This window comes from Amblyraja radiata, chromosome 11 (assembly GCF_010909765.2).
Source record: "Amblyraja radiata isolate CabotCenter1 chromosome 11, sAmbRad1.1.pri, whole genome shotgun sequence".
In the NCBI taxonomy this organism is placed as follows: Eukaryota; Metazoa; Chordata; class Chondrichthyes; order Rajiformes; family Rajidae; genus Amblyraja; species Amblyraja radiata.
Genome location: NC_045966.1, coordinates 34,775,165 through 34,785,970, shown reverse-complemented (window position 1 = coordinate 34,785,970; position 10,806 = coordinate 34,775,165). Strand labels below are relative to the sequence as shown.

General features: G+C 44.0%; 1 pseudogene; it reads right to left on the bottom strand.

Annotated features, from left to right (window-relative positions):
* Positions 1 to 2,806: 2,806 nt before the first annotated feature.
* On the bottom strand, positions 2,807 to 2,901 carry LOC116978840 (annotated as a pseudogene).
* Between the last annotated feature and the right edge of the window lie 7,905 nt (positions 2,902 to 10,806).

The window sequence follows — 10,806 nt, the reverse complement described above, 5'->3', positions numbered from 1 at the left end:
TTCGTGACCTTGACGTATTGTTGTATATGTGTGCCCATACATGACCGAAGGTCCATAGGGTATGCCATGAAACTAGTTTGAGACCTATGTCTGCTCTGCTTAACTAAACATTAAAATATAATATTATTTGCAGATATAACCATCCTGTCCAGTCACAATATGTAGTGACTGAACCCACTGCGCTGAGACCAGCACCATGAGGATAACTACCTTATGAGAGCCGGCAAAGCTAAGGATGTAGCTGGAGCCCCCTGGTGAAATAGTGTTAATACCACATCAATATCCCATACTGCCCTGTGCTTATCCTGGGAGAACTTGTGTGAAAGATATCCTTTATAACTCGGTATCAGGGGTGAAACCCGACAGAGCGGGTCCCTTTTGCTGCAGCAAATATGACGGGAAGGCACGTTGGGCACAGTTAATGGTCCTATAACTTAGTTTATTGTCAAAGACCTATTTGAAACGTACTCCAACACGTCAGTTATCTGTACCGTATTAGATGTAACATTAGTATTTAAACAAACGCTTCCCATCTCCTGAAGAGGAAATGTAATGCTTTCCTTTCTTGTTGCTATCCCTGCACTTTGCAGCGAGCACATACATGGATCGGTCTGACAATCCGAGCCGCAGAAGCGGTTTACTCAAAATCTATAAGTCAATAAATTGATTTTATCATGCAGAGGCTGGTTTCCCGAGCCACAGGCTGAACCAGCAAGTTTTATGTTTAGAATAACCGTAAAAGGTTGTATTATTATTCCCGACAAAGCGGAAAGCATGGCTGCATAGGCCAGTCAGACAGAAAGACAACCTAAAGCGGGATCTTGCTGACTTTATTGCAAGACCTGACTAATGAGGCAAAATGAAGTGAGACAAACATAATTTCTTTCTCCTTGTAGCGAGAATGTATCTTTTGCCATTGTTATGCCACATATTTTTGAAACCGGTAAATGAGCCTGGAAACAAACATATCGATTCGGTGTTCCATTGAGCCATAATTTCATTAAACGCTTTGTGATCCAACACCCATTTTGTGTTGTCATTGATTGTACGTGATGATACTCCAACATAAAATGAGATTAGGTAAATTATTACAGGATATTCTGTCTTGATTGCACCCATGTGACTAGCATACGCCACCACCATAGCAAAAGGATTTGAGTATAGGAGCAGGGAGGTTCTACTACAGGTGTACAGGGTCTTGGTGAGACCACACCTGGAGTATTGCGTACAGTTTTGGTCTCCTAATCTGAGGAAAGACATTCTTGCCAGAGAGGGAGTACAGAGAAGGTTCACCAGACTGATTCCTGGGATGTCAGGACTGTCATATGAAGAAAGACTGGATAGACTCGGTTTGTACTCGCTAGAATTTAGAAGATTGAGGGGGGATCTTATAGAAACGTTCAAAATTCTTAAGGGGTTGGACAGGCTAGATGCAGGAAGATTGTTCCCGATGTTGGGGAAGTCCAGAACAAGGGGTCACAGTTTAAGGATAAAGGGGAAATCTTTTAGGACCGAGATGAGGAAAACTTTTTTCACACAGAGAGTGGTGAATCTGTGGAATTCTCTCCCGCAGAAGGTAGTTGAGGCCAGTTCATTGGCTATATTTAAGAGGGAGTTAGATGTGGCCCTTGTGGCTAAAGGGATCAGGGGGTATGGAGAGAAGGCAGGTACAGGATAGTGAGTTGGATGATCAGCCATGATCATATTGAATGGCGGTGCAGGCTCGAAGGGCCGAATGGCCTACTCCTGCACCTATTTTCTATGTTTCTATGTTTCTATCAACTTAACGTTGAGCATGCAGATTATGCATATTCACTCAATAACCCTTTAACCTATAGAATGCACCTAGTGTCTATAGGTAGTTCATACCAATAACTGAAAATTGTTAACTGTTGCAAATCTCCTCCGCCTCCGAACTAGAAGGCATTCATAATTTTCCACCTTAGAGCCCCATCAGTTTATAATATAACTGAAATTTCACTGACCAGATTACTGGGGCAATGCTGAATACTGTTCGTCCACCATAATGACCTTGGTAGCTTCAGCTGGTAATAGCATAAGGTCTGTCACAAGACCTACATGGCATTTGAGAGATTACTACTTTGCACGATGTAAGTTCTCCCACTTGCACAGCTGAATCACAGCCACTATATTACCAATTATACGATGAGTAGAAGGCTGTTTTATCACAACAAGATTGTTCGAGGCTCCAATTAATTCCAATCTCTTATCCCAGGGCGGAGTCACAGGCTAATTAATAGTTAAAGGTAAATCCCAATGATGAGCGAGTCTAGTTGGTATCACCTTAATTTTCTTAAACATAGTTTGAGGCTAAAACTGTTGATTTTAACAACATACAGTGTTAGAATATCCTCCAGACAAGACATAACAAATGTTTTTGAGCTCTGAGCAGTCCACGCATCGGTTTTAGTAATCTGGTAAATAACCTGGGAACTGAAGTTAACCCATTTTGCAATGTTTTATCATTGCCTTTATTCAGATAAATTTCAAATGTCTCCCGTGATCTCTGTAAATGGGAGCATCCTAAGGAAATCAGATGTGAAGTTTCCTATTCGGAAAAATTTATACTGCACATGCGAGTTAAACGACATTCTGCATCTTTTTCACAATGAACAGGCCACACCTGCTCGAGCAACAACTCTGGCCCGATTTCCGAGCCTGTCCCGAAAGCCAATCCTGGCCATAATACTGAGCCTGCCTCGAAAGACAACTCTGGACATAATTCTGAGTTTGCCTGTAAAGACAAATCTGGCCCAATTCTGTGCTTGGAACCCTAGTATTGTGCAGTTTTACATGGTTAGATGCCAACCATGTGTGTGTTGTAAGGCCACTAGGACCCCTTCCATCCTTATCAAAGGGAATGCTACTTTCATACAACACATAAACTAAACACATGTTATCATTATCATTTGTACAAACACAAGTGTAAATATTACCAACTTGTAGATGGTCCCATATTTTTCCTGAGCCCGACTTGGGTCTAGGATTTGAAGACCTCTGTCCAGCTTTCATGCTGCCACCAACTTCAGTGAACTGCTTACTGCTAATGGAGGCGTGGGGTGTGTTGTTGCCGCAACGATGAAGCTTTGCTCGTCGTTGGTACCTCGAATGGTCCGACAGCTTTTGCTTCCTTATCCAGGTTTTACCTGTTGAATAGGTCATACCTGAAGAGAAGATTCGGCGGCTTGTTTTTAATGTCACCCCTGATAGCGTTGTTCATTCCCGGCACTGATAGCATGAGGGGAACTCTAGCCCCTTCCGGGTATTCTGCCACCTTCGTTTGCGAGGACTCCCTTGAATCCATACGCATGTATTCCAGTACGTTCCACAGACATACTTTAGAATTTGAAGTCAGTTACACTGACCACTCGCACTCCCCTCCACAGAGAGGGAGATTCGTAGACAGCCCTGAACAGGTGCTGCCGCAGGCACCTGCCTCGTAGTATGCTCACCAGCTATACTTCCGATCTCGGAGTCAGAACAAAACTGACCCCATGTGCTCACTTCCTCCAAAAGGGAGACATCATGCAGCCCTTCTATAGGTGCTGCTGCCAGAGGCTCCCGAGGATATAAAGCTCCTCTTGCTGGAGCATATCGTGCTGGAGCATCCCCTCCATCAGGAGCTCTTTCCAGCCAGCCCTGATATTCTTTTTATTGGCTCACCAGTCCCAGTTGGTATGGCACATTTCGATGCCATGCCTGGCACCCCTGGTTCTTGGCTTTCATGCCTTGGGGTATGCACTGCAATTCCTCCAACCTCAGGGTCAGAACAAAACTGCCCTGGTAAGCTCACCTCCTCCATGAGGGAGACATTATGCAGCCCTTCTACTGGTGCTGCTGCCATGGGCCCCCAAGTAGACCCGTGGATATAAGGCTCCTCTTCATGGAGCAGATCTTCCCTATACAGCCCTTGAACAGAGCTGCTGCCATGGGCCCATGGGGTGACCCACGGATATAAAGCTCCTCCTGGAGCATGTCGTGATGGAGCATCCTCTCCATCAGGTGCTCCATATTTGTAAGACGTCCACAGATGTCTCTTCTAGTGGGAGGAGAATCCTCCTGGCCCGACTCATCGGAGTCCATGGGCTTACTTTTAAATGGCTTTTCCTCCCCACAGGATTAGTGCTCACAATGGAACCACAGCGGTCTGGAAGCCGCTGACCACCTTGTCAGCGGCTGGAGTAGCGCACCCGATGCCCGCCGGCTACCCGCGTTCCGCGGTCTGGACCGGAGTCTCCTCACAGCCCAAAGCCGGTTTCCCCGCGGCTCGTCCGGACTGCGCTACAACATCCAGCAGGAAACCTCTGTAAGAAGAGGCTCCTGCAAGAAAACACAACCTGGTAAGAAATAAAAACTTACCTAGGTTTAAACTTACCTCTGGCAGGAGCGACTAGCCTGCCAGTCCGGTGCTTCACCATGCGAATGACGTAATGACACGCATGCGGACTGGCGGGGCTTCTTAACGGAATCACTCACGTGACTCCGAAGTAAAATCAGAATGTTTTTATCAATAACACTAAAAAAACTTGCTAACATGTTATAAATGAAAATTGGGTAAACATTTAATAAGAAAGGTGATAGTATAAATCTCAGACACACTGTATGAGACAAGAGCTTATTACAGTTGACAAACACAGTGACTCAGGCAAAATGCGAGCTCTGGTAAATGCCAAGGTGCCAATGAAAATTATCAACTTTTGAAAGAAGACAGAAAAATTCTAATAAAATGTATTTTTATACAATTGGTGTGTCTCACAAAATTTATCACATTGTAGGTGATAAAAAAAATCCATTATGAAGTGTGCCAACATCTGAACCTTGGTTACATTTATTTTCTCTAAATCTCTAAGTACTTATATTTCTCTTCGAAATCTCTTATATTTGCTCTAAATCTATCTAATATGGTACATGTAGCTGCCAATTCACAATTTAGCTTTGCTAAAATCAAGAATGTTGCTCGCTTCTATTAATTGTCTAAACAACCACAAATCTGGCAACACAACCATTGATCAAAACTTATTCATCCACCCCAATGACATGGTCAAAAGGCACCAGTTAACTCATTTTAGATTGTGTTTGTGGTGTAGGCTGAGGGTGTTTCAATTTATTCCCAGAGAGTAAGCAGTTGGGATATAGTGCGAACTCCATCATCAAGTTCGCCGACGACACCACTGTTGTTGGACGAATCACAGATGATGATGAGTCAGAGTATAGAAGTGAGATCAACCGATTGACCAAATGGTGCCAGCACGGTAACCTGTCTCTCAACACCAGCAAAACCAAGGAACTGATTGTGGACTTTGGAAGGGGTAGGATAGGAACCCACAATCCCGTTTATATCAAATGGTGGAAAGGGTCAAAAACTTCAAATTCCTGGGCGTGCATATTTCCAAAGATCTTTCCTGTTCCCAGCACACTGATGCTATTATCAAGAAGGCACATCAGGGCCTCTAGTTCCTGAGAAGATTATGGAGAGTCGGTATGTCAAGGAGGACTCTCTCAAACTTCTACAGGTGCACAGTGGAAAGCATACTGACTGGCTGGATCGTGGCCTGGTATGGCCACTTGAACGTCCAGGAGCGGAAAAGAATGCAGAAAGATGTGACCACTGCCCAGTCCATCACCGGCTCTGGCCTCCCCACAATCGAATGGATCTATCGTCGTCGCTGCCTCAAAAAGGCAGCCAACATCATCAAAGACCCACACCATCCTGGTCACACACTCATCTCTCTGTTGCCATCTGAACTTTATCCCCCATTCTGTATTATGTTTACATATTCTGTGGTGCTGCAGCAAGTAAGAATTTCATTGTCCTATCTGGGACACATGATAATAAAACTCTCTTGACTCTTGACTCTTAAATGTGGAATGCATTGCAAATCCATTTCCAGCTCATGGACCTCCATCCTTTAACCAAAAATATCTGTCTGTGCGCAGGAAGCTTTTTCAGGGGATGCAGTTGAGAATTTCAATATAGTAACCATTTACTAAAATCAACGTTAGCAATATTATTTGGCTGGAGATGGTGAGTTTGTACATTCATTTTAAATTCCTGAAACTCACCAGTAAATACAAGGCAAGAGAACATTGATATTGGACTCTGGCTCAAGAATTAATGGACAAATATACCAGGAAATGTTGTGGACTAACATCAGACTGTTGGTTGACAATGACATGCAGAAGAGTAGAGCTGGTTGATTGTTTGCAAAACTATAAAGATACATTTCTTTAACCAATGTAATGAAAAGTTTTTCAAACTTTGTGGTTCAGTTGTCAAATTTTACAGGTAATTGTCTGCGGAGTGTACTTAACCATATCAGCAAAGGGTGTTGCTCTGCCCATAACTTGTAGATGGATAAGACTACCAACAATATCATCCAAAGCTTGGGGAATATCAGCAGGCTTCTTTTCAAAGACTACCTGTTAAATGAGAGGAAATAATATAGATAAGTGGCTATATTTAAAGATTGAGTGGAGAGTGTAATGTGACCTAAGGTAGACCTTTGATGAATTCAGGTAGATTCTACTTATAACCATATAACCATATAACCATATAACAATTACAGCACGGAAACAGGCCATCTCGACCCTTCTAGTCCGTGCCGAACACGTATTCGCCCCTAGTCCCATATACCTGCGCTCAGACCATAACCCTCCATTCCTTTCCCGTCCATATAACTATCCAATTTATTTTTAAATTATAAAAACGAACCTGCCTCCACCACCTTCACTGGAAGCTCATTCCACACAGCCACCACTCTCTGAGTAAAGAAGTTCCCCCTCATGTTACCCCTAAACTTCAGTCCCTTAATTCTCAAGACATGTCCCCTTGATTGAATCTTCCCTACTCTCAGTGGGAAAAGCTTATCCACGTCAACTCTGTCTATCTCTCTCATCATTTTAAAGACCTCTATCAAGTCCCCCCTTAACCTTCTGTGCTCCAAAGAATAAAGCCCTAACTTGTTCAACCTTTCTCTGTAACTTAGTTGCTGAAACCCAGGCAACATTCTAGTAAATCTCCTCTGTACTCTCTCTATTTTGTTGACATCCTTCCTATAATTAGGCGACCAAAATTGTACACCATACTCCAGAATTGGCCTCACCAAAGCCTTGTACAATTTTAACATTACATCCCAACTTCTATACTCAATGCTCTGATTTATAAAGGCCAGCACACCAAAAGCTATATTTACCACCCTATCTACATGAGATTCAACTTTCAGGGAACTGTGCACAGTTATTCCCAGATCCCTCTGTTCACCTGCATTCTTCAATTCCCTACCATTTACCATGTACGTCCTATTTTGATTTGTCCTGCCAAGGTGTAGCACCTCACACTTATCAGCATTAAACTCCATCTGCCATCTTTCAGCCCACTCTTCCAACTGGCATAAATCTCTCTGTAGACTTTGAAAATCTACTTCATTATCCACAACACCACCTATCTTAGTATCATCTGCATACTTACTAATCCAATTTACCACACCATCATCCAGATCATTGGTGTACATGACAAACAACAGTGGACCCAACACAGATCCCTGCGGCACTCCACTAGTCACTGGCCTCCAACCTGACAAACAACCATCCACCATTACTCTCTGGCATCTCCCATTCAGCCACTGTTGAATCCATCTTGCTACTCCACCATTAATACCCAACCATTGAACCTTCTTAACCAACCTTCCATGAGGAACCTTGTCAAAGGCCTTACTGAAGTCCATATATACAACATCCACTGCTTTACCCTCATCAATTTCCCGAGTAACCTCTTCAAAAAATTCAAGAAGATTAGTCAAACATGACCTTCCAGGCACAAATCCATGTTGACTGTTCCTAATCAGACCCTGTTTATCCAGATGCTTATATATATTATCTCTAAGTATCCTTTCCATTAATTTGCCCACCACTGACGTCAAACTAACAGGTCTATAATTGCTAGGTTTACTCTTAGACCCCTTTTTAAACAATGGAACAACATGCGCAGTACGCCAATCCTCCGGCACTATTCCCGTTTCTAATGACATTTGAAATATTTCTGTCATAGCCCCTGCTATTTCTACACTAACTTCCCTCAATGTCCTAGGGAATATCCTGTCCGGACCTGGAGACTTATCCCCTTTTATATTTCTCAAAAGTGTCAGTACTTCCTCTTCTTTGAATCTCATAGTTTCCATAGCTACTCTACTTGTTTCCCTTACCTCACATAATTCAATATCCTTCTCCTTGGTGAATACCGAAGAAAATAAATTGTTCAATATCTCCCCCATCTCTTTTGGCTCTGCAGATAGCTGTCCACTCTGACTCTCTAATGGACCAATTTTATCCCTCGTTATCCTTTTGCTATTAATATAGCTGTAGAAACCCTTTGGATTTACTTTCACCTTACTTGCCAAAGCAACCTCATATCTTCTTTTAGCTTTTCTAATTTATTTCTTAAGATTCTTTTTACATTCTTTATACTCCTCAAGTACCTCATTTACTCCATGCTGCCTATAATTATTGTAGATCTCCCTCTTTTTCCGAACCAAGTGTCCAATTTCCTTGAAAACCATGGCTCTTTCCAAGTTTTACTATTTTCTTTCAAACGAACAGGGACATAAAGATTCTGTACTCTTAATATTTCACCTTTAAATGTCCTCCATTTCTCTTCCACATCCTTCCCATAAAACAAACTGTCCCAATTTACTCCTTTTAAATCCTTTCGCATCTCCTCAAAGTTAGCCTTTCTCCAATCAAAAATCTCAACCCTAGGTCCAGTTCTGACCCTCTCCATAATTATATTGAAACTAATGGTATTGTGATCACTGGTCCCGAACTGTTCCCCAACGCATACCTCTGCCACCTGACCCGTCTCATTTCCTAACAGGAGGTCCATTTACAGAATGTGTTTCCCAGTCTATGTGTGGAAAATTGAAATCTCCCACAATTACTACCTTGTGCTTACTACTAATATCTGCAATCTCCTTACATATTTGCTCTTCCAATTCTCGCTCCCCATTTGGCGGTCTATAATACACCCCTATAAGTGTTGCTACCCCTTTCCCATTTCTCAGTTCCACCCAAATAGCCTCCCTAGACGAGCCCTCTAATCTATCCTGCCAAAGCACTGCTGTAATATCTTCCCTGATAAGCAATGCAACACCTCCACCTCTTGCCCCTCCAATTCTATCACACCTGAAGCAACGAAATCCTGGAATATTTAGTTTCCAATCACAGCCCTCCTGCAACCATGTTTCACTGATCGCCACAACATCATACTTCCAGGTGTCAATCCAGGCTCTAAGTTCATCCACCTTTCTTACAATGCTCCTAGCATTAAAATATACACATTTAAGAAACCCACCCTCTCTTATTCTCTGTTTATTGTCTTTTTCTTCTCTCTCCCCTACATTTTGGGTCAGTGTGCTACCATTCTCTGCCTCCTGCCTCACACACTGACTGCTAGCTTTCCCAATTTGAGTCCCTCCCCCCAACCATACTAGTTTAAAGTCTCCCCAGTAGCCTTTGCAAATCTCCCCGCCAGGATATTGGTCCCCCTCGAGTTCAAGTGCAACCCGTCCTTTCTGTACAGGTCACACCTTCGCCAAAAGAGGTCCCAATGATCCAGAAACTTGAATCCATACCCACTGCACCAGTCCCACATCCACTCATTTATCCTCCACCTCGCTCCATTCCTACTCTCACTGTCGCGTGGCACAGGCAGTAATCCTGAGATTGTTACCTTTGCAGTCCTTCTCCTTAACTCTCTACCTAACTCCCTAAATTCTTCTTTCAGGATCTCTTCTCCTTTTTTACCTATGTCATTGGTACCTATATGTACCACAACCTCAGGCTCCTCTCCCTCCCATTTCAGGATTTCTTGGACCCGTTCAGACACATCCCTGACCCTGGCACCAGGGAGGCAAACTACCATCCGGGTCTCCTGTCTGCATCCACAGAATCGCCTATCCGACCCCCTGACTATAGAGTCCCCTATTACAATTGCCCTACTCTTCTTTTCCTTACCCTTCTGAGCAACAGGACCAGTCTTTGTGCCAGAGGCCCGGCCGCTGTCGCTGCCCCCAGGTAGGCTGTCTCCCCCACCCTTACTCAAACATGAGTACTTATTTTCAAGGTGTACAGCCACCGGGGTACTCACCAGTCCCTACCTCTGCCCGTTGCCCTTCCTAACTGTGACCCAATTTTCTGTCTCCCGTGGTCTTGGAGTGACCACCTCCCTGTAACTCCTTTCTATGACCTCCTCGCTCTCCCTGAGCAGACAGAGGTCATCGAGTTGCTGTTCCAGGTTCCTAACACGGTCCCTTAGGAGCCCCATCTCAACACACCTGGCGCAGATGTGGGCGTCTGGAGGGCACTCAGACTCCATGACCTCCCACATCTGACATCCAGAACAGTAAACTGCCCGGGCCCTCATTCTCCCCCTTATCCGAATACAATAAAGCCTTTCCCGGGATACAAGCCAATCTGCTGCTTCCTCTAGTCCTGTAACGGCTGCTTCCTCTAGTTCGTTTGACCAATCAGAGGCTTCCACCAGCCCCCTTAATTTGAAGTGTGATCTGCGAATGGAACGTTGCAGATTTTGGTAGTCCTCCCTCTGTAACGGCTCCTGAGCCTCTGTTAAAACAAGCCCCGCGATAGGTTTTTTAACTCACCACACGGAGGTCGCTCCTCCCTCTGTAACGGCTCCTGGGCCTCTGTTGAAACAAGCCCCGCGATTGGTTTTTTAACTCACCACACGGAGGTCGCTCCTCCCTCTGTAACGGCTCCTGGGCCTCTGTTGAA